The following is a 24,791-nucleotide window of genomic DNA, read 5'->3' as shown; positions in this document are numbered from 1 at the left end:
GCCTCTGCTGGGGTGTGGGCCCTCGGCAGGCGCCCGACCAGGCCTACCCTTGATGCTGGTCCCGTTTACAGTATCCCGGAGTGAGGCTCGACTGGCTGGCAGGAACCCTGAACGAGACCAATTCTGTCAGGGGGCAAGAGACCCAGCCACATTTCCCTTCGAGTCCCCCAGCACTCACTATGACTGGAAGCCCCTGGTCAGCTTCTCCTCCTCCACCACCATGAAAGGGCCCAATCCCCCTCCAAAGCCACCGAAGCCATCATCTCATCTTGCTCTGTGCGCTGTCTCCATTATGCAGGTGGAACATAGTTGTGTTCCAAGGGGCCTTGTTTTACACCGTTAGTTCTGCTTTTGCTTGTCATGTGGAGGGGCTGGGAGCGACGCAGGACATGTTTTGCAAGTCCCTCCTTCCGTCGCTAGAGATACCACTCCTCCACCTCCTCTTTGGCCAGCGAGCTTTCAGCACACACGCACAGGCCTGCATGGTTGCAGCACCCCTTCACAGCCATAAGGGACAGAAATTAAGGAGGGCTTCTGTTCTGAAAGGTGGCCAAGAAATATTTCAAATAAACAAACACATAAATCAATCAACCTGGTTTTTAAAAATAAATACGACTGGATATTCTCAGCTGTGCCTAGTGGTGGCCACTGGCAATACTCCATAATCCTAATTTGAATTACGGTCTCCATAATCCTAATTTGAATTACCCCTACAAGTGGCTTTTGACTGCAGAGAGAACAGAAAGATCAGCACCCTGAAGGCAGAGTTTACCCTATCCTGCTCTACCACAGACTCACACTTGACACCATTGGGGTTGCTTGTTGCGGACCAAGTGTAGTCCTCGCATGCTGGCAACTGAGGGATAATCTCAGACCATTCTGAAATGACAGGGGATTCATTGTAGCACTATTCCTGCAGCAAAAATAATTATTACAGCAGTCACTGAGACTGGATTATTGCAGGGGTCAAACAGAAGAAGCCTCTAGAAAGGTGAAACAGGGAGATGGAGAGAGGATGCTCTGTTGCAGAAATCTTGCCAAGAGCTTCTGAGAATCACCTTGGCTTTTGAGGATTCCCTTCTGCTTTCTTTCCTTTCTATGATATGGCAGACAGAGGCAAGATGGAAGCAAGCCTGGCCTAGTAGGGATGTGGACCTCTAAGGACTGGACTTGATCAGTTGTGTGGATCTGCAACGAGCCCTGTTTCCACCCTGTCCCAGACCGGGAAGCCTGCTTGGAATCCCACATTTCTGCCAGGGAGGTGTTTGGCTTGTAGAAGGGAGCTTGCTGCTTGTCTTCCCAATTCGGAGAGGGGACAGCCAACTTGGACAGATCTCTCTTTAAATATTTGTATCCTGTGTTTTATTTTTTTACACCACCCAAAGGGCCTGCTTGTCACTTGAGTGCTGAAACCCTAGTCAATAGTTGTATGAGTTTTCGTTGATGACCCATTTTATTTAGAGTGCATAAATCTGCGTCTGGGTAAACATGGTGGTTCTGAAGCAAGAAGCACACCTTCTTTGTGTTTTGATGGTGCACACATGTGTAGGAGTGTACATCATCTTAGAAGAAGCACTTCCCCCTATGAGAGGGGGAGAGAGCGAGAGCGAGAGAGAGGTAGGCAGTGGGCGGTGGGATGCCTCTTCTAAACTCGTCCCCCTGCCATTAGTACTTAGGAACATAGGAAATGGCTTTACATAGCTCACTCACTTGGTCTATATATCCCATATTGTCTACTTGGGGTTGCTGAGTCTCTCCAGAGTCCCAGGCAAAAGGGGTCTTCCCCATCAGCTGCTCCCTGATCTTTAAAACAAACCAAAAACCAAAAACCAGGAAATGCCGGGGATTGAACTTGGGACTTCTGCATTCAAACATGTGCTTTATCTCTGAATTATGGCCCCTCCCCACATTTATTTTCAGAGTTGTCCAGGGAATGTTACATGCCAGCTCTAAGGACACTATAGACACATCTGAGGCCCACTGTAATGCATTTGCTAGGCACTTCCAGGATAAAATCTCTTGCATCCGCTGGGACTTAGACTCTAGTGTTATAGCAGGCGAATCTGGTGAGGTGTCCAGAGCACAGCCTTGTCCAGTTTCCTTGGATGAGTTTCAGTTGGTGCAGCTCAAGGATGCTGACAAGGTGCTTGGACTGGTTGGTGCAACTACTTCTGTTTTGGATCCTTGCCCCCCTTGGCTTACAAAAACTGGCAGGGAAGGAACAGCTGGCTGGGCTAGGGAGGTGATAAATGCCTCCTTGCAAGAAGGAGTGATCCCAGGCTGCCTCAAAGAGGCAGTGTTGAGACCACACCTGAAGAAGTCCTCCCTGGACCTGGAAAATCTTAATAACTTTAGGCCAGTGGCAAATGTTCCTTTCCTGGGCAAGGTGCTTGAGTGGGCGGTTGCCAACCAGCTCCAGGCACTCTTGGACAGGACCGATTCTCTAGATCCATTTCAGTCGGGGTTCAGGGCAGTTTTTGGCATGGAAACAGCCTTGCTTGCCTTGTATGATGACCTATGTCAGGAGAGACAGCGGGAGTGTGGCCTTGTTGGTTCTCCTTGATCTCTCGGCGGCTTTCGATACCATCAACCATGGAATCCTTCTAGTATGACTGTCTGAGTTGGGAGTGGGAGGCACTGCATTGTAGTGCTTTCACTCCTGTTTGGATGGTCAGCTCCAGAAGGTGGTGCTTGGGGAACATGCTTGGCCCCATGGATTCTCCAGTACAGTGTTCTGAAGGGGTTGGTTTTGTCCCCCATGCTGTTCAACATCAAGATGAAACCACTGAGTGCGGTCATCCAGAGTTTTGGAGTGTATTGTCATCAGCATGTTGATGATACTCAGCTCTATTTCTCCTTTTCATCTTCTTCAAGTGAGGCTTGGATGTGATAAATCAGTGCTTGGCTGTGACGATAGACTGGGTGAGGGCTAATAAACTGAAACTCAATCCAAACAAGACTGAGATGCTGTTAGTGGGTGGTTCACCTAACTGGATGGAGGGTGCTCAATTTGTCCTGGATGGGGTTGCACTCCCCCTGAAGGAGCAAGTTTGTAACTTGAGGGTCCTCCTGGAGCCATCTCAATCATTTGATTGCCTTCTACCAACTTCGGTTGGTGGCCCAGCTATGCCCCTAGCTGTACAGGGATAACCTTGTCTCAGCTGAAGTGGCGAGAAAACATGGAAGGGTTACAAATGGAAGACAGCGTCATCTGGACCCCCAGTCAAATTCTGTGAATGGGGCAGGGTGATTGCACAATAAAAGCCTCACCCCGAAGCAGCTGGTGCTGCCAGACTGTTTGTTTCTGCGGTGTGAATAATGATAACGATAACAGCATTTTACAGCACCGTTGAGAGTACAACCCACATCCTATGCATTGCCTGGTTGTAAAGAAAGTGAGCATTATCATCACCATTTTACAGGAGGAAAAATTAAGGCTCGCCCAAGACATTTTGCTGCTATTTTGCTTGTCTTGAAAGACAAGATGGCACCTCCACCGCTCCATATATAGAAGACTACCAGATGGGCAGCTCAGTCTTACTTCAATGCTGCCGATGGGACAGTGTCCTTCAGAATACCTTAGGGCAGCAGGTTAGCATAGGAAGCAGAGAAGGGAATGGCTGGGTGCTCAGAAGGAATGGCTGGGGGCAGTGGAGGCTGGGGGCTCTGCTGTCAGTGCGATGGTGAATGTGCTCTGGGTTGCAGTCAGAACCATTCAGAACTCCAAAGGAGCTATCCAAGGTGCAGAAATCTGGTCTGGATTTCATTCAGAACCATCCGGAATGCTGAAAGGACTATCCAAGGTGCTGAAATCCAGCCTGGGGTCCAGTCAGAACTCTACAGGAGCTATTCAAGGCGCTGAAATCCACTCTGGGCTCCAATCAGAACCAGCCAGAACTCCAAAGGAGCTATCCAAGGTGCAGAAATCTGGTCTGGGGTTCAGTCAGAACCAGCCAGAACTCTGAAGGAACTATCCAAGGTGCTAAAATTCACCATGGGTTCCAGCCAGACCTCTAAAGGAGCTATCCAAGCTGCTAAAATCTGCTCTGGGTTTCAGTCAGAACTGTAAAGCAGCTATCCAAGGTGCTGAATCCAGAGGGTTCAACACCTTGGATAGCTCCTTTAGAGTTATGACTGGTTCAGACTGAGACCCTGAGTGGATTCACTGCCCTATGACAACAAAGTCACCAGCCTCCACTGGCTGCATGTGTGGGCTGCTGCCCGTGCTGCTCCCATGACACCAAAGCATCTGCCACCGAGGCAGCTGCCTCACTCTGCCTCATGGTAGGGCCGGCCCTGGGTTAGCCTCAGGCCTCCTAGTGTGGTCGTGGTGAGATTCAAGCTGAGGGGCTTCATGATTCACAGCTCAGTCTCTCAACCTCTATGTGACACAAGCTCTGTGCAGGTTTTGTCCCGGGAATCGAAGGATGACATCTAGAAGAGAAAGCGACCCGTTCTGTTATCGTTGTGTGAATCCCCAAGAAGGGTGCCCAAGTGTTGGACCCTGTGATGCTGCGGTGTAAAGGGCTTTTTATTCATGCAGACTTCAGATCTCTCGCCAGCAGGTGAGAAAGAGAAATTTTATTATTTAGATGGAGGGAAAAAAAGTGATCACGTCCGAACGAGTCCCAGCTGCCTTCGAGATAGGAGTGCAATTACAGAACAATGAGGTCTGCCAAGATGAGGCTATTGTTATCCATACCCCCAAAAAAGAAAAGGAAAAAGGACTCAAGACGAAATTGGTGCTGAAAAGGAAACAGACAGAACTGTATTATCTCAGCAGCAAGGATGTCGTGGAAAATGTGCAACATCAAAGCGGCAACAGAGGAGGAATTTAAGCTGCAGCACCTTCGGAGAAGAGAGAAAACTACTGGTGGTGGAACAAAGAAATCGGGGGCTGGAGTACCATTCACTTTCTTGCGGAGGCAGAACAAGAGACTTTGTAAAAGCAATTAGTGCCAGGAAGGAAGCCAAATTGATAATCACAGAGGTGGCAAAGAAGGTAGGAAGAAGGCTTTTGAAGCCTGAAGCTCGGCAAGTCCTGGGATCAGAAATTGCCCCTCCTCTTTCCTTCAGGTGCAGCTTGGCAGATGGCCTATGCAGGTTTTCTGGAGCTCTCCACATTGACGGCGACAGTAGGTATATATCAATTGATCAATCTTTATTTGCTTACAACCAAAGGTCATTGCAAAACAGGAGAGAAGAAGGAAAAACAAAAACAAATCCGCAATAAAGGATCAAATCAGACAACCCCCACCACTAATAAATAAGACTATGCAGAATTCTGACTAGTTTTAAAAGCAGCTGTGGCAAATAATGAAACCTGATACGTAACGTATTTGTTCTGATCAGTCAAAAGCATACACATTTTCTCAAAATCATAGGGCAAGAAAGAAAGCAGGATAAAGATCTCTCCAAGTGCCCTATACAATGGGCAGTACAACAGACAATATCAGATATCCAGATAAAAGGAAGTCCTTTTTCACACAGCGTGTAGTTAAACTATGGAATTCGCCACCACAGGATGTAGTGAGTGCCACCAATTTGGATGGCTTTAAGGGGTTTAGACAAATTCCTGGAGGAGGAGGCTGTCAATGGCTGCTAGTCCTGATGGCTCTATGCCACCTCCAGTACCAGAGGCAGTGAGCCTGTGTACACCAGTTGCTGGGGAACATGGGTGGGAGGGTGCTGTTGTGCACATGTCCTGCTTGTGGGTTCCTGGCCGATAGCTGGTTGGCCACTGTGTGAACGGAATGCTGGACTAGATGGACCCTTGGTCTGGTCCAGCAGGGCTGTTCTCATCCTCCACCCCACCTTGCCCACAGACTCAGAGACATTAGTCCCATAGAACTTTAAGGAACCTTCCTTCCAAAGTAGCAGTAGGCGTAGTCTGAAAGTGCAGCTTGGTAAAAGCCTTTCTGAATAAAGGGAATGCATGCTCATGTAAATACTGCTGCAGCATGTGATCTACCTTTATATGCCTATATGACAGTATGCATATATGATTGTCTACACTATACACTAATGCTGGCTTTTGAGCAGTCAGGGCACAATCCTGTGCATGTTTAGACAGAACAAAAGTCCTACAACTCCCAGCCTGCCCCAGCCAGCCATGCTGGTTGGGGAATGCTGGGAACAGCATGATTTTTTTCTATCTAAACATGCACAGGATTGTGCCTGTAACTGCAATGGCTTCCTTCTAAGAAGCCTGGGCATTGTAGTTGGTGAAGCTGCTGAGTTGAGGAATCTGCATCAGAGAGCCCATGCTCCCTGGGGAGAGGGAATGAATGTTAACCGCTTTAAGCCCATAGTGTGGGTGTGCCTCATGTCTTCAGCAGCACTTTTATGAGAGGCTGTATAGAGCATCAGCTTTGCAGAGATGTGCACGCACTCAGATCAATGGTGTGCAGTGGGGTGAAAATGCTAAACTGCGCTAAAGGATCTGCACAACATGGCTTGGGTGCTGGCTAGGGATGTCAGAGAATTCTGCCACGGATCCCAGGGAGGCCATATTCCAGTGAATTCGGCCCCCCGGAATCCGTGGCGGGATGGAGCAACCTGCTCCACCATCCCATGAAAGCCTCGCGAAATGGAGCCTACCTGGTTGCGGCGGCGGCGGAGGCAGCTCCGGCGGCGGCGGCTCTGGCCGCTGCCAGGCTGCGGCCATAAATGGCAGCCGCTACACCGGCCGCCATTTGCGTCCCTTCGCTGAGCTGCGATAGGCTACGTAAATATTTACATAGCCTATCATGGCAAAAGCGGGGATGCAAATGGCGCAGCGGATGCCATTTGCGTCCCCTGCTATGCCGGCCACCATTTGTGCCCACAGACTTGCTGCAGCCGGATGTCCGGCTGCGGATGCACCCGGCCGGCGGCTCTGGGGAGTTGCTGCGGAGTGGAGCCGGTCAGGGAGGATTCTGTGGGGAGGGACGGAGCGCTCCCCTCCACACCATGGATGCCACTTACAAAACAGGTAAGTGGTTTCGTACATCCCTAGTGCTGGCATTTCCGCTCCCTCTTCAGATTGGTAGGCCTGCCTGAACGATGGCAGCTGCTGGCTGGTCTCCAGCTGTGTACTCCTTTGGTTCTGAAATGTGAACTCACCTTGTAAATCCTTGAGACTGTTTCTGTGACAGGTAAACCCTACAATTTAGCATTCTGGAGAGTCCCCCAGAGTGTCCTGGAAGCTGGCAGGAACTTTCAAGTAGGGATGGCAGAGAATTTCTCCACGAATCTTCGGGAGGCCGAATGCCAACGCATTCGGCCCCCCGAAATTGGTGGGGAAATTCTCCACCGGCCCCCCGCCCCCCCCGGGATGGGACTTACCGTGGCTGAATGTCCCTCTCGGCGGCGGGTCCCGGTGGCGGTTCGGCGGCGGTTCGTGGGGGGCGGGGGCAGCGGCCGGTCTCCCGACCGGCTGCCGCCGCCACCATTGCAAAAAAAAAAAGTAAAGTAAAAAACAACAACACACACCCGTGATAGGCTACGAAACGATTTATGTAGCCTATCACAGCTAGATTTCCAAAGTCAGCCATGATAGACTACGTAAATCGTCACGTAGCTTATCACGGGTGACTTTGAAAAAAAAAAGAAGCGCGTACGCAAATGGCGGCGGCCCATGGGCGCCGCCATTTGCGTTCCTTATTTTGGCACGTCTAGTCTACGTAAAGATTTACGTAGACTACGGCGAAAATAAGGGAACGCTATTTGCGTTGCCCTTATTTTCGCCGTAGTCTACGTAAATCTTTACGTAGACTAGACGTGTCAAAATAAGGAACGCAAATGGCGGTCCCCATGGGAGCCGCCATTTGCGTACGCGCTTTCCCCCCCCCCAAAGTCACCCGTGATAGGCTACGTGACGATTTACATAGCCTATCACAGCTGATTTTGGAAATCTAGCCGTGATAGGCTACGTAAATCGTTACGTAGCCTATCATGGGTGTGTGTGTGTTGTTGTTTTTTACTTTTTTTTCACGGCCGGGTAGACGGGGCGCTCCTACCCGGCCTGAATTTCACCGGCGAGGGATGGGGCGCCTCCCCCCAGGCCTGAATTTCAGCCGGGTGAGGTGGGGCGTCTCCCCCCCCTCGCCTGAACTTCGGCGGGAGAACCGAATTGCCTCCCCCCCACCGCGAAGCAAGCTTCGAGAACAGGTAAGGGACTTTCATCCATCCCTACTTTCAAGCACTGCTTCTTAGGAAGCTCCAAGGACACTCTGGGAATGAGGCCTCTAAGGCAGGAATCATAGATCCTGTTCCTAGAGCATTTTTTCCTCCCCCTTTTTTGGAGGGGGGCAGATGCTGGGGAGTCTGGGACCCACCAGATGAGACTTGGGGAGGCACACTTTTTGCATCCCTGGTTTAGACCTACCAGATTATTTTCTCCAGTCATCCACATACTTTCCCTTCTGGTGGTGGCGGCAGGAGGGGGAGGGAGCAACAATGGCATGTTGGGCCTAGGACTGGTCCAGTCATGCAGAGTACCAATGTCATCAACCTGCGCCGGCATGCCAGGCCAGACCTAGTCAAGCCTAGTGCATATACTCCAGCTGTCCTTATTCGCCAGAGATATTTTTCTGGGACATGTCCCTGGTGAATCGCTCTCCTTACTTATGTCGTCATTGTTTCTGCCTTTGGAGGATACCTTATTAAAATGTTGTTAGTGTGAGCTGATAGACTTGTCTTTTTCTGAATATAGCCCCCTTCCCTGGGGTGTTTTTTTTTTTTGAAAGGGAGGAAATGGGAGGCAGATTCTTGTCTCTAGTGCATATGATGCACAAAGAGTGTGACCTCATAGGAAGCGTAGAGGTGGCCTTGTACTAAGTCAGAGCCTTGGACCATCTAGTACAATGTTGTCTGTGCTGACTGGCGGCACCTTTCCAGGGCAAGAGTCTTTCCCAACCCTACACCTGGAGATGCTGGGGATAGAACCTGGCACCTTCCACATGCAAAGCAGGTGTTCTGCCACTGAGCTACAGCTCTTACCCATGTAGCTCACAGCTTGCCATTTGGAACTCCCCATCCTGGATTTGGATTTGGCCCACTCATGGTTCCTCACCCTGGCCTTTATCCTGCCCTCTCCAGATTTCAACACCAGTCTTACTCATGACCTCTTATATTGATTCACACAAACGAGCAATACAGATATATATTACAAATATTTATAGTCCACCATCTGATTTAAAACCAAGCCAGCTTAAACAGATTCCTAAAAACAATATAAATGTAAAAGGCCACACCAGAAAACCCAGTCAACCGCTATCCGTTTTTATGACGACTTAGGGGTGGACGAAAGGCACTTACCTGTCGTCGAAGGCCATTCGCGGTGGGGGGGAGGCGCTTCGCTGCTCCCCCCGCGAAGTTCAGGCCGGGGGGGGAGGCTTCCCGCCTCGCCCGGCCGAAATTCAGGCCGGGGGGGAGGCTTCCCGCCTCACCCGGCCAAAATTCAGGCCGGGGAGGAGGCACCTCGCCTCGCCCGGCCGCGAACGCGAAAGTAAAAAAACCAAACAAACAACGCCCCCTGATAGGCTACGTGACGATTCACGTAGCCTATCACGGCTAGATCTGCAAAGTCAGCCGTGATAGGCTACGTCAATCGTCACGTAGCCTATCACGGGTGACTTTAAAAAAAAAAAAAAGCGCGTACGCGAATGGCGGACCCTATGGGGGCCGCCATTCGCGTTCCTTATTTAGTCGCTGTAGTCTACGTAAACATTTACGTAGACTACAGCGACCAAATAAGGAACGGGAATGGCGGCTCCCTATGGGGGCCGCCATTATCCGTACACTCTTTTTTTTTTTTTCAAAGTCACCCGTGATAGGCTACGTGACGATTCACGTAGCCTATCATGGCTGACTTTGCAAATCTAGCCGTGATAGGCTACGTGAATCGTCACGTAGCCTATCAGGGGGCGTTTTTTTTTTCCCCCTTTCATTGTAATGGTGGCGGCGGCAGCCGGTCAAAAGACCGGCTGCCACTCCCGCCTCGCTCGAACACCCGCTGAACCGCCGGCCGGACCAGCCACCGGGAGGGACATTCGGTGAAGGTAAGTCCCGTCCCGGGTGGGGTGTGGGGTGCGGGGGGGGGTGCGGAGGATTTCTCCCCGAAACTTGTTCGGGGGGCCGAACATGTTGGCGCTTGGCTCCCCGAAGTTTCGGGGAGAAATTCTCCGCCATCCCTACGACCTATCAGATCTGGAAGTGGTGAACCTTGGCTTGGTGCTGGGAAGCTGGCGTGGAAGGTAGGGATGTACGAAAGTCACTTACCTGTTCGCGGATTATGTTGATGGTGGGGGGGGAGGTGTTCCGTCCCTCCCCCTGAAATCCTCACCGGGGGGGGAGGCGCTCCGCCAGGGATTCTCCGCAGGGATTCTGCGGGGCCGCCGGCCGGCTCTGCCAGCAGCCGGACATCCGGCCGCTGGCTACCAGGGACACAAACGGCGGTGGCTGTAGCCGCCGCCGTTTGCGTCCCTGCAGTCAGCTGTGATAGGCTATGTAAATGTTTACGTAGCCTATCACATCTGACTTAAAAAAAACAAACAAACAACGCGTGTATGCAAATTTGCGTTCCTTATTTTGGCACGTCTTAGTCTACGTCAAGATTTACGTAGACTAAGACGGCGAAAATGAGGGGAACGCAATTAGCATAGCGGACGCTACGCTATTTGCATTCCCCTTATTTTCGCCGTCTTAGTCTACGTAAATCTTGACATAGACTAAGACGTGCCAAAATAAGGAACGCAAATGGCGGCGGCCGTAGCCGCTGCCATTTGTGTACGCGTGGTTTTTTTTTTTTTTTTAAGTCAGACGTGATAGGCTACGTAAACATTTACGTAGCCTATCATGGTTGTTTTTTTAAAAAAACCTAGCCATGATAGGCTACGTAAATCTTTACGTAGCCTATCACGTCTTCTTTTTTTTTTTTTTTTTAACTGGAAATGGAGGCGGCAGCAGCCAGTCGGAAGACCATCTGCCGCCGCCGCCACACCGCTGCCGGAGCCGCCGCCGCCCGGAAGATCCGCCCCAGGTAAGTCTCGTCCCGGGGGTGGCGGGGGGGTGGCAGGCCATTCTGCCACCGATTTTGGGGGGTCAAATGCACCGGCATTCGGCCTCCCCGAGATCCGTGGCGGAATTCTCTGACATCCCTAGTGGAAGGACTGAGGCAAACTTCCTAGCGAGCGAGCTCCACAACTGTGTGCCACTATGGAGAATTCCTTATTTTGCATCGTCACACACCGCTCTATAGAGGCCTCTGAAGAGGATCTTCACACACAGGTGTGTGTGTGCTGGTTTAAATTCGCAGCCTTGGGTGACCATGTGTCCTCTTTTACAGAGGACAGTCCTCTGTTGGAAAGACTGGGACTGTCCTCTGTTTTGAAGTCCTCTATTTGTAGGGCTGTCCGACTGAACAACAACCACTCCAAGAATGGTTTAAAGGCAAAGAAGTCTCAGAAGGAGGAGCTGGGCCTTGAAGTTGCCCATCAAGAGCACTTGGACAGCAGACTGAGCAAGGGACCCCGGTTACTTGCTCACAGTCTTCCCGCTGTGGTGTGATATGTTGTTGTTGTTGTTGCTCAGTCGTTCAGTCGTGTCTGACTCTTCGTGACCCCGTGGACCATAGCACACCCGGCCTTCCTGTCCTGCGCTCTCTCCCGGAGCGTGCTCAAGTCCATATTCATTGCATCGGTGATGCTCTCCAGCCATCTCATCCTCTGCCGTCCCCTTCTCCTGTTGCCTTCAGTCTTTCCCAGCATCAGGGTCTTTTCCAGGGAGTTTTCTCTTCGCATTAGGTGGCCAAAATATCTGAGCTTCAGCTTCAGTCTCTGTCCTTCCAATGAGCACTCAGGGTGGATTTCCTTTAGGATGGACTGATTTGACCTCCTTGCAGTCCAGGGGACTCGTAAGAGTCTTCTCCAGCACCACAGTTCGAAAGCATCAATTCTTCGGCACTCAGCCTTCCTTACAGTCCAGCTCTCACAGCCATACATTACTACTGGGAAAACGATAGCTTTGATTAGACGGACCTTTGTCGGCAAGGTGATGTCTCTGCTTCTTACTATGCTGTCTAGGTTGGCCGTAGCTTTCCTCCCCAGGAGCAAACGTCTTTTAATTTCATGGCTACAGTCACCGTCTGCGGCGATCTTGGAGCCCAAGGAAGTAAAATCTGTCACTGCTTCCATTTCTTCCCCTTCACTGTATTTCTATTAAAATTGTAATAATAATTTCTAAATTTGCATCTAGACATATACATGAGCACATGCAAACTGTATGCAAATCAGAGTCTTCCTTTGTCCTCTTTTTTTGTGATGCATGTCCTCTTTTTTGGCAGTTCAGAAGTGGCCACCCCAGCAGCAACAACAAAGAGTAGTAATAGTAATTAGTAGTTCTTCACTGTGCTATATTCTTGAGAGTTTTCGACAGAGGAGGCCTGTTTTAGGCATCATCAATCTATAATGGTCCAACAGCTCCAATCTTGTTTTTCTTTCTTTTTCAGGAAATTGTGAACCTTAATGTTTGCACTGGAAATCGGATTTTGGTCCTGCTAACTGTTCCCTATATGAAATATGGAGAATTACTGGCGCTTGCAGGCCAGATTAACAGTGTTTTGGAGTCCCACGAGGTTACTGTGTGCTGTATTATACATGGCCTAATGAGGTTTTCCTTTTCGCATGACCTTAATAAATCTGCATAGCATTTTTAATTCATAAATTAAATCAAATTAAAGCTGAAAATTCCTTTTAAAATGAAACATTGGGTTGATTTAATTAAAATGGTCAATTAACATAAAATTAAACTATGTTTTGTTGAATTACAAGCATTTACATTCTGCATATTCAAATGAATGTAATTGGAATTAATTTGAAGAAATACAGTTTGGGTTAATTTCAATTGGAATTAATACATAAAGCAAATACATATTCTACATTTCTTCAAAACTCAGCTTTTTAAAGGTCTCTGGTGACTAAGGGCCAAAATATATGACAAATTAAATACTGCACTATTATTTATTACAACTACTTATGAATATAATACTATAAATAGCCATTATACAGGACAAAATATTCACTATGTATGAGCCATGTTGGTCCCCCCCTCCCGTAAATATCAAAGCCTCATTTATCCAAATTTCTAGTTTCCCAGACATTTACTCATTTCAGGCCATCTGCTTAAAAATGGCTATATGTCTTTATATATCTTTGTATAAGTACTTCAGCTCTAGGCAGGATTCAAATCCAAGACTGCTCACTCTAAGCCTAAGTGCATTACATTTCTGCCTAGAGGCTACCCCATCTGCCTGCCACTAGGTGGCAGCACTCCATTGCCTTACTTCCTGCTCCGGAAATGTTAACTGATCAGCTTATTGATGAGAAATGGCAGCGTTTTGCAGCAATGCCTCTGAAACCCTTGGGGCACTGCAGCATTGTGGATCGTTAGCATAAAATATGGCATCACATTTTGCAGAAACGCCTCCAGAAATGCTGTTTATTGAGAACGCTGCAAATCTCCTTTTCGCAGAGACAACGGACCATCAGGAGTGCTGCCCTGAATGTTTTCAGACATGTTTCTTTGTGGCAAAAGAAACATGGGAACAGTCACTGGCCCCTCCTCCGGCACACCTCCAGCCGGGAGGTCCGCCATTGGTGAGAGCTTCTGATTGATTTAGACTGATCTGCGACCTGATGGTTTGGGACTCATGCTACAGTTCCAGGTCCTGACCAAGCCAGCACATGATTCCACAACCTAGTCCATTTGGCCTTTGGCTGGTGGGTTGGGACCCAATAGCACATCACATTTTTACCATACAAATATTTGGCAACAACAACAAGAAAGAAAAACATGGCCCCCCAAATGCATGTTTGGTCTCAAGATGGGTCCTGGGACTCAAGATTGGCAGCAACTGCTGGCAGCCCACCTCCATTGCTGGCCGACCCTGTGTGTCTGGGGCGCTCACCAGGAGAGCCCAATGGAGGGAGCTGCCTTCTCCTGTAAGCCTGCCAAAGTCTAAGCGCAGGGGTGTTGCTGGGTACTCAAGATATTCAGGGCACAGCCCTTCTGCAGCACCCGAGGAGAGGCACCATGGGGGTGGGGGTGGGCGGGCTGACAACTATCCTCTTTTGTTCTTCACACATTTTTAGAACATGAGCTTAAGTGGTTAAGACGCTGAACTGCAGACCGGAAGGTCGGCAGGACAGCAGTTCGAGACCCGAGTGCCACGTGATGGAGTGAGCTCCCGTCTTCAGTCCCAGCTCCTGCCAACCGAGCAGTTTGAAAGCAAGAAATTGCAAGTAGATAAATAGGTACCGCCTCGGCAGGAAAGGCAACAGTGTTCCGTGCACCTGTGGCTGGGCACATGACCACGGAAGTGTCTTCGGACAGCGCTGGCTCTTCGGCTTAGAAACGGGGATGAGCACCGCACCCTAGAGTCGGACACGGCTGGTTGGGGACACCTTTACCTTTTTAGGCCAGGTCACCAATGTACTTCATTATTTGACAGCGCTGGGGGTGAGTGGCATTGGAGAAGCAAAGGTTAGCTTCACCAGCGTCATTTGATCCTCAATGACCCCGCTACCACTCCGCACTGTTAAGCTCTGACATTTCTAAGCCCACGATCTACCGCAGCACACGTCCCTAACCTGTGTCCGGTTCTGTGGAGGGTTCTGTTTTCCCCACTAGGCAACAGCTCAAATGAGGGGACACTGGCTCAGACAGCAGCTGTGACTGAAGCAGTTTGGGAGCACAACCCCAGACGGAACAGTAGCTGCTGCTGACGTAGGGACAGTGAGCTCATATTCAGCACCATGGAGAACAATCCTGCAGCCAGGTGAATGTCAAGTAACCCCGGCACTGGCTTAGAGCAGCTGACAAGGTTCATTGCCGGGTCCTTTTGGCAGCTCCACCTCCTCAGCGGCTGCACCTGTTCTTTTAGAGAGCCGGTGCCCTTTCCTGCACCTTCTCCTGGGTGCCGAAGGGCCTTCAGGGAAGGGAGCTAGCTGGGAACTGCACCCCAGGGCATTCCTGCCCGCTGGAGGAATGCGAGGTTCACTCTTCAGAGTCAGGGGGCAGCAGCTCCTCCTGGGCACCGAGTGGGCAGGGCGCAGGATCCAGCGTGGGGTGTCCAGGAACTGGCTGAAGCTCCTCCTTGGAGTTGCTGCTGCTGCAAACCTTAGGCTCAGAGGGCTCTCAGTCCTGGGCCATGATACCCTGGTGCCCTCCAGATGTGTTGGACTGTAAATCCCATCATCCTTATGGTGTCTGCGAATGGTGGAAGTTGCAGTCCAGACCATCTGGAGGGCACCAGGTTGGGGAAGGCTGCTCTGCCACGAAGTGAGCACCACTCCCCTCTAGCTAGAGAAGGCTGCAGCACGCCCCTCTCGCCTCTGCTGCCTTCCCCAGGGGGTTGTTTCTGCATGACTTCTCTTGCCCAGGGGAGTGCAGCCACCCGCTGCACATCACCGGACCAAAGAAAGACATTCTTTACATTCACTATATACATATATGCACACACATACTGGATTGGCAATCTGCAGGCAGCATCTGACTTTATTTTTTACTTTTGGTAGAGTGCCTAGGCCTTTGAGGAGCTTCATAAATAATAATAATTATTATTATTATATATGTCAGACATGTTTAAGAAGAAAATGAAGGGGGAAGAATCAGTGGAGACAAATCAGGCAGAATGATCCTTTACTCGTCAAAATGGTTGCTCCCAAATCTGTTATCTGACAACTCCACCCCAGCCATTACTGAAATGCCAAAGAAAAAACTGAGACTCAAATGTAAATCAGGGGGGGCTTGTTATGAAGTAGTTCAAGGGAAAGACACTTTATCATCTGATTTCCAGTTGAGCAAATAAAAATGTCAAAGGGGAAAGAGACAGTTATAAAATGACCTTATAGTGCACTCTTAAAAAAAAGGGTAAAATCTCACTATGTGAAAGTTAATTTATAACCCAGAAAATATAATTAAAGCATGTTAAAACACATCTAACGGGGTGCAAAGTGGCAAATTCCTATATGCTAAGAAAAAGAAAAAAATCCCAACAACACAGAGACACTTTTCTTCAGCTCAAAACAGAAAAAAAGATTGGTGAACTAGTTTGTTTTTTTTGCTCATTCCACATTCCAACCTCCTTCTTCACCCCCATGGTCTTTAGAAAAAGCAACTTGCAGCCCACACTTAAAAAAAATCCTTCCAAGTAGAAGAATGCAAGTCAATCCCTCTTTTTAAATGTTTATTATTCCATGTAATAAACCACTTTTGATCTTTGCTTGGGAATCTCAAATGGATTTGCCTTTTTGCCAGGTCCCTTTACCATTCTTTATGGGCTCTTTCCCCCCACTGCTGCCTCTCCCTCTCCTCCTGGCCCTAGCTAGCCCAAGCTGCATGTGATGACTGCTGAGAGGGAAGGAAAGAGGGAGTTGGAGAAAAATGGTGACCCATGGGAAAATCACTGCAGCAGGACCAGCAGAGATTTCTCTCACGTGGAGTCTGAGGGACTTCCGAGGTGGATTGTGTCATGAACCCCAGCCCTCAGGGTACAAGGATTCAGAGGATTTTGATGGGTACAAGGCACAGGCTGCTTCTTTGGAGGGTAGGACACTAATGCCTTATCCAGGGTCCTCCTGGCCAGAGGAAACCACCCTGCCCTCATCCTCTGGTTCACAAGATGAGTCACTGGGAGAGCCACCACCTTCCCAGCCTTGCAGAAATCTAGGGCTACAAAATCAGGAGAGGGCTCTTTAACAATCCAGTCAGCTACTCCAGGAGGAGCAGAGCTGAGCACATTACAGGTCTGGTCAGTCAACGCAAGACTTCCATTGGCTTTAGCTCCCTGCTGAGACAACATCCTCCTATTGTCCTATTAGGAGAGAGTTCTAGCCAACAGGACCCACTTGGAGCTATCCAAGGTCCTACTTCCTTCCTTCCTTGATCTGCCTTCCTGCCGTGCTCTTACTACCAGGTTCGATCTTGCTACCAGCTTCCCCTGCAAGCCTCAAGGGACCACAGAATGGGACAGATCATTTTATCCTGGTAGATGAGGGATGAATGGAGCATCAGCAAGGGATGTGGCATAGGAGGCTAGGCTAGGTAAGGCATGGCCTGGCCCAGCTCCTCCACTGCTGATGCCAGCTCACCCCTCAGGCAGCTCATGAGCTAGGCCTGATCTTGCTAGGTAAATAAAGCAGTGGTTCCATGGTTCCACACATGCTCTAGCTCCAGACTCACAGTGTAGTGGTGGCAGCAGCACCAAAAACTTCCAGATATCTTTGCTTCTTTGTCCTGTGAACCTGTGCACTCGTTTATTTATGTATTATTAAATCTATATCCTGCCCCTTTCCCTCTTGCAAGGAATCCAAGGAGCGTTATGTAGTCCTCCTCCCCTCCATTTTATCCTTACAACAACCCTGTGAAGTAGGCTAGGCTGTCTAAGCCTGTGTATTTTCTAGAAATCCTGTATGGTTTCCTTGTTTGGGCCAGCATTTAATGACCATGTTTAGATGGGTTTGGAACAATGCTATATGCAGTGTTTTGTTAAGGGGTACCATGCCATAATTAAAAGTGGGTATGCTTGTATGCCTTTTTGTGTAGATCAATGGCAATTTTAATTCAAAGTCATAAGTGAAAGCACACAAAAATGGTTATAAAAGTCACAACAAGCTACCTTGAGCAGCCAGAAAAAGTTACTGCAACTGGAGACTCCACAACAGAAAAAAAAAAATGCATGTAGGCTGCAATACTTCAAAGGAAACCTAATTTGCAAGTGTAAAGGTGGTTAAAGTTGTAGCTTTGTCAGTTGAAGGAAACTGTCCTCAAAAGGCATAAAAGCACGGGTTTATACTAGTTCTAGTATGAGCTCTTTGTTCATGTACGTTCAAAGCCAATGAAAGTTCACTACTTGTATTGTGTTTCTTGTTTTCCTATGGCAATGAGTATAAATTTTATTTAAAAAAACATGGATGCCATAGGTAGATGCCTGCTCTGTGTATGGATACTTTAAGGGAGTTGTACTATATTTTATACTGATGGTTGTACTGAGCTAGGTACCTATTCATAACCATCAGGATGGTGGCAGATTAGAAATCACAATTTATACTTGCATATTATCTCCCACTGCAGTGTTTTTGGGACTGGTTTCTTCATGTGAATCAACCTGCGATAGGAATATACAAAGGCTTTTACTGGGCTATGGCCAACTATGATGTCATTTTATTAGCAGTTATTATTCAATCCCTTGGCCATTATTCTGCTGAAATTACAGCATCTCATATTCTCCCTCTCTCTCAGCTTTATCCAGTTCACATATTTGTTATTAACGGCTATTTAGCAAGCATTCTTTCAGAGGTTGTGAATTCCCCAAACCCCAGGAGAGCAGGCACTGGGTCTTCTCCCACACGTGACTCCAACCAATTTCTTGTTTTGATTTCTCAAGAACTAAATTACAGGCTAGATAGACTTGAGGAGAAAATGCATTACAAGCAAAGTGTCACAAGAACCAAATAAAAGACTGTTGAGATTATTTGTTATTACAAGCAAAATGTCTCTGAAATCCTCTTCCATGGATGGAAGCCTCCAGAATGAAAACTGAAGACAAGGTACTCCAATGTCACTAGAGCAAGGATCTATTGATGATGTTGCCCAGGGGGTCTGAAACCTGGCCATAGAGAGCGTCAGCTAAAAAGCAACAGTGTCTGAATCCCTGCCTGCAGTGTAATCTTGAACTATCCAAACCAGGTCTTGTTACTTCCTCCATTCCTTTCCTCCATTCCTTTCCATTCCTTTCCTCCATTCCTTTCTCTTTTCAAAGTCAAGGAATAGCATCTTCTGAGTACTCACTCTCACTTTTGGAAGGGCATCATCTCGTATGATGACGATGACGATGATTTTAAAATACATTTTAATCACTTACTACCTGCCAGAAGTTCTTATCAAAGTACAAGGTATGTGACATAATTGTTGTTTTGTATTTTCTGTGCTGAAACATTAATAGATAAACATATTTTAAAAGCTTAGATTGTAAGGTAGGTAAGACAGGGACCTCTCTCTGTCTCCCATTCTCTGCTTATCTTATGTAGTAATAGTGTAGATCATTATGTAGCTAGCGAATACCATCCATGCACAAGAGGAGGTATCATGAGGGGAACCCCGAGGTAGTGGAGGCTGGTGGCTCTGATGTCCATGGGGTGGTGAATCTGCTCCGGGTTTCAGTCAGAACTCTAAAGGAACATTCCAAGCTCCTTTAGAGTTCTGACTGAAACCTGGAGCAGATTAACCGCCCCACCGACATCAGAGCAACCAGCTCCACTGCCCCAAGGTCTGCAGAAGTAGAAAGCAATTTAATTTGAAAAAAATCCCAGAGGACCACACTTGCTCAGTGGACACAGAATGCTAACTGGTTGCTGAGGAAAAAAACAGAAAACTGCAGGGAGGGGGAATAGAATGCATTATCCCGGAAGAAGGTCTGCCTTTCTGGAATCCTGATGAGAAACGCTCCACATAGCAACATTGGCCTGCAGAGCCAACTGCAGCAGGTAACCTGTAAAGCACTGTGTACATTAAACATATTAGATCACTTAGTCACCAAACTGATACCCACAGGTGGATGCTTGCTGAGTGCCTCCATCTTGTAGTTAACTGCCTGGCTCTATCTGAACTTCTGTCATCTGTTCTGGCTGATGGCTCAAGCAAGGAGGCACAAGGTAGGACAGGTGATTGTGGCACTTTTAGAACTACAGCAGGCTTCACAGCTCCCAGCCCTGGAAGTGATTCCAGGACCACAGAGAATAGTCCTGCTGCAACTACAGTGGAACCAATGACCTAGGGAGGCGGTGGGCTCTCCCACACTGGAGGCATTGAAGATGAGGCTGGACAGCCATCTGTCAGGGATGCTCTGACTTGGATTCCTGCACTGAGCAGGAGGTTGGACTTGATGGCCTTGTAGGCCCCTTCCAACCCTACTATTCTGTGATTCTGTTCTATGATTCTATGAGTACTGGACTGGGAACAACTGTCAGGGATTGCTAATCAGACCAGGTGAGTTTTTCAGGAAGCTCCATCCACTTAGTTGCTGTATCTGGCTGTTAACAGGCCAGAGGCCTTTTGGGGTAGGTGTTGGCTTCTCCTGGGAAATGAAGCTTGGAGGAGAGAGGAGCTGGTTGGGAATGCTCCTCCGTAGGGATGTCCATCACTGGGAAATCCATTTCTTTGTTGGCTCAACTGCGTTCCATGATGTGTATTTCTTGCTTTGTGTCTTTGAGCCAAGCTGTGGCCTGGGTTTGCAGGGGGGAGGTTCTGCAATCCGCACAAATTTCTGGCCAAATTATGGCCAAATTTCTGCAAATTATGGCCAAATTTGTGCTGACTACGACCAAATTTGCACAATTTGTGCAACTTTGGCTGTAATTTGAGTTGTTTGCGCAAATTTGGCTATCATTTGTGCAAATTGCAACCCCCCCCCCCAAATGCGCAACATTCCTGGAAAACCAGTGAATTGGCCTGACTTGCTGCAGATTGAGTCGCGTGCTGCAGTGGAAACTAAAACCAAGTCTGGGAGTGGGGCTGAGAGTAAGAAAATTCACTGTACTCCACCCCCAAACACATTTATCTGACATCCCTGCCCATCAGGGCGCCTATGTTTACTAGGGGAGCCTGAGGGCCACCACGCGGAGTCAGGGGGTAGTGGTCCCCCCTGGGGGTCACATGGATAGGATATGTGATCTGAGCCAGTGGGCCCTAGTTCATACTGAGGACGGGTTCTGGTGCCTCCTCGGAGTCACTGTTGCTGGAGGCTTCAGTCTTTTAATTCTCTTGTGAAGCTGCTCCTTCTCCATCTACCCTGTTCTTGGCCACTCACAGGGAGGCACAGCCACTGTCTCAACCTGAAAGCAGTTGGGAAAGAGGTGTCTATGGCAACACTCCTCTCCTCTCTGGCAGCAGGAGCAGCAGCCTACAGAAGCCACCTGCGTCTTCAAGTATGGGGTTCCCCTTGCCCAGTAAGTCTTCTGGGCTGCTCCCAGTTGGACGGCTCCTAGCGATACCAGTCTACAAGCATGGTGCAACTATTCTACCTTTCCTTCCTTAATGGATTTTTTGTTTTGATGGAAGGAAAAAGATGGAAGAATCAGTGGGGAAAACGCAGGAGGACTACACAGGGGTGAAATCCCATGAATGAGGCAGGATAATTGCATGATGAAAGCCTTGCCCGGAGGCACCCCTGGTCTGAGTGAAAGATTCCTCTCAAGACCACCCTGTGAATGTCCCCATACACACATGACTATAGGAGGCTGAGGGGGAGTCTGGCGGGGAGGCTTCCACATTCACTGTCACTCCCATTCCGCAGATGAAGAGACAGAGGTTGAAAGAGTGATTTCCACAAGGCCACCCAGTGAGGAATGGGACCAGACAAATGTCTGACACTCTGTTTACTGGACCATTGTATGTATGTATGGTATATATTCTCACTCCCCCTTTAGCGAACATTGGGGAATCTCAGGAAATGATGTCTTTGCAATAGTCTGTTCATAATTTTTTTTAAAAATGTTCAGGTTGAGCAAATGTCACAGGGGGTGCAGCAGCAAGCACACAGGTTGGGTTATTTCTACAATAGTATCACTTCAACAGCCCCTGGGCCAGTCCAAATGAACTTTGACCAAAATCCCAAACTGTTTCATTTAATGCTTTCTTAGCAAATTTTGAATCAAGGTGGGCAAATGTTTTAGCTCCTAATTCTTGTGAGTGGATGTGACTTCCTGTATACTCCAAGTGGCTTTGGGCAAATGGATCATTAATTCCAGCTACTGCAGTTCATTGGATGGTGATCCTTCCACTACCTGTGCACCAAGAGAGAGCACTAAACCTATGAGCTGGGGTTGTTACGATTTTTGACTTTAATATCAGCAACATTCTCCTTAACGTATGTCTCCCTTGGGATCACGTGGCTCCCCTCCCCATTATCATGAATGTCCCATTATAAAACAACTTGGAGAAATAAACACTCTGCATCTCAGCCAAAACACAGATCAAGCCCAGCATGCTATTTGTTATACAATTTGTGTGGATAACCATTCAGGTAATAACTATCCATCTCCCCATTGTCAGAGTGCAAGGTTCCCTGCTCAGCTCAATTCTCTGGATTGTATGGGAAATAACTTATGTCAATAGGATAAGCACTGCACTAAATCACTTCAAATGGTAGTTGGCTAATGGAGCGTTGTGCACACATCACGAGGAGGCTCATTTTTTACTTCTCTTGCAAGAGCCCAGTGCATGCAAAGGTTGGGGCCAGTACTTTCTAAAGGCTCTGGATGGCTGATCATGACCCTTGGGTACAAATACAGAGCTTTTCTACACAAGACATTTTTTGTGTGCTCGTGATTCCTTACTCATGTTCGTTTACGGGTTCTTGAGACAACCTCCTCCTCCTCCTCCTCCTCCTCCAAGTTTCGCTTCTGTTTTTTTAAGGGCACTTTCCCAGGTACTTTTAGAACAGGGAAAGTGGGGTATTATATCTGAAAGCAAAAGAAAATGTATTTTCCCACTTGTGTAACTGCGATATTCCACTATAGCATGGTGCCATCTAGAGGTTATGTAGTGGAAAAGCAGGAAAGGAAAAGCTCTTTGTGTAGAGTTATGATCTCAGTTCTGTGACAAAATTGAAAGTAGATACAGTGATAACACAGACTCTGTGAACATTGGAAGCTGCCTTGTATTGTATCGAGTCAGATTGTTGGTCCATCTCACTCAGTATTACCTACATTGACTGGCAGCTGCTCTCCAGGGCTGCAGGTGGGGATCTTTCCCACCTGCATCTGGAGATGCCAAGGATCAAACCTGGGACCCTCTTCATGACAAGGATTCATTAATTCATTCACGATATTTATATAGCTGCCCAATAACAATGTTCTCTGGGTGACTTACAAAACATATTATATTTTGATGATTAAAATACAATAATCAAAAGCAAAAAATCTTGGAATAAAATTTCTTCTCGGCAATGGAGAAAAGTAAAACAAATTATGCAGTACCAGTAAAAAGATTAACAACAGATAAAAGCAATGGATTAAAATGTACAGCCTTGTGAGCACAATTTTGAAAGGCCTGGGGGAATAAAAAGGTCTTCTCCTGGCACCGAAATGACAGTAAAGGAGGCACCAGGCAGGCCTCTCTGGGCACAGCATGAAGCACCGATAAAATGTGCGACATGCCACGAAGGTTGCTTGAGACTCTAGTAACAACGCTGAATCAAGACACAACCTGAAATTGCAAGCCTGACCCTTTAGGGCAGGGGTGGGCAGCTTGTGTTCCTCCAGATGTTTTGGCCTACAACTCTCAATAGCCCTAGCCAACATAACCAATTGTGAGGGATTATGGGAGATGTAGGCCAAAACATCTGGAGGGTTACAAGTTGCTCATCCTTGCTTTAGGGGGACTACAGTGTCTTTCAGAACTGGTTGAAAATCACTCACCAACCTGGGTGGGTCAGCAACCCCCAAACGGTACCTCCATCTTGTTTGGATTGAGTCTGTTTATTAGCCTTCATCAAGCTCATCACCACATCCAGGCACTGACTCAGGGCAGCCAATGCTTCACCTGAACATGATGAAAAAGAGATAGAAAACTGGGTGTTATCTTCATATTGGTGACACCTCAAGCCAGATCTCTGGATGACCTCTCCCAGATGTTTCATGGAAATGTTCACTGCCTAGATAGCATTTCAAGATAGCATTTCAAGTCTTGTGGTTAGAGCTTCTGCAGTTCTCCAGCCTGAAAACCCAAGTGGGAAGAACTTCTGCAGATGCCTCCAGCAATATTCATAAAATGTCAGCACTGTCCTCCTGAGGGCCAAGCTGACAGGCAAACACTTATATTTCAGACACCTTTGGGGCCTCACCTGCCTTGTAGCCAGGTGGAGCTGTGGCAATAATGCTGGTCAGGATTGGGACTCTGGGTTCAGGCCTACACATGTGTCCCATGAAACCAAATGTGGCTCACATATTTTATGTATGTATGTATGTATGTATGTATGTATCTATTTCATTTCTATACCGCCCAATAGCTGAAGCTGTCTGGCATCATACCTGGCATCACTTCAAGAACGAAAATAAGGACATGCTTCTAAACACATCAAAGGTTGCTGCCCCCCCGCCCCATATCCCATTGCTGAAGGGCTCCCCTCTTCCCGCTGGATGCTGTATTAGCTACTTATTTATTACATTTCTATACTGCCCAATAGCCGAAGCTCTCTGGGTGGTTCACAACAATTAAAACCATAAAATACATCACGATAAAATAAAGTGTAAAAGTGTAAAAGTACAGTATAAAACAAAAACAAAATAAAACCTAGCAGCGGTGCAAAGAAAGGCCTGGCGTGCTATGGTCCATGGGGTCACGAAGAGTCGGACACGACTGAACAACAACAACAACAAAGTTAGAACAGAAACTGAAAGACTAAAATGCCTGAGAAAATAAGACGGTCTTCACCTGGTGCTGAAAAGACCACAACCTAGATGCCAGGTGAGCCTCATCCTCCATTTAAGGAAAAGCCAAGAAGGTGTTTGCTGCTTTGGATAAAGACGTCTTTGGAAACAACTGCTGTCCTACAAGATGTCATTGAGACATACCAGATATTCCTCAGCAGCTGCAGTCTGTGAACCGGCAGGCCTGTGCACTGCATGGCACCTGAGTGTTCATGTGCCTTACAGGCAGCTGCACTCGAGTCTAGATGCATTCATTCTTCACTTGGGGATTTAACTTCTAGAGACCCAGAGGAGGAGTTAAAGCCCAAAGAACGACAACTC

At 48.0% G+C, this 24,791-nt stretch overlaps 1 long non-coding RNA gene across 1 annotated transcript in view; it reads right to left on the bottom strand.

Annotated features, from left to right (window-relative positions):
- LOC146340398 (uncharacterized) overlaps positions 1-24,791 on the bottom strand; it is a 77,226-nt gene that overhangs the window by 30,030 nt on the left and 22,405 nt on the right. Inside the window, exon 2 of the long non-coding RNA XR_014784037.1 lies at positions 23,460-23,583. This is a non-coding gene — a long non-coding RNA (uncharacterized LOC146340398). The remainder of the gene's footprint in view (positions 1-23,459; positions 23,584-24,791) is intronic.

This window comes from Heloderma suspectum, chromosome 6 (genome assembly GCF_057233095.1).
Source record: "Heloderma suspectum isolate Gila_16-S chromosome 6, 16-S_ref, whole genome shotgun sequence".
Classification (NCBI taxonomy): Eukaryota; Metazoa; Chordata; class Lepidosauria; order Squamata; family Helodermatidae; genus Heloderma; species Heloderma suspectum.
This window is presented reverse-complemented; position numbering and strand designations above follow the sequence as displayed.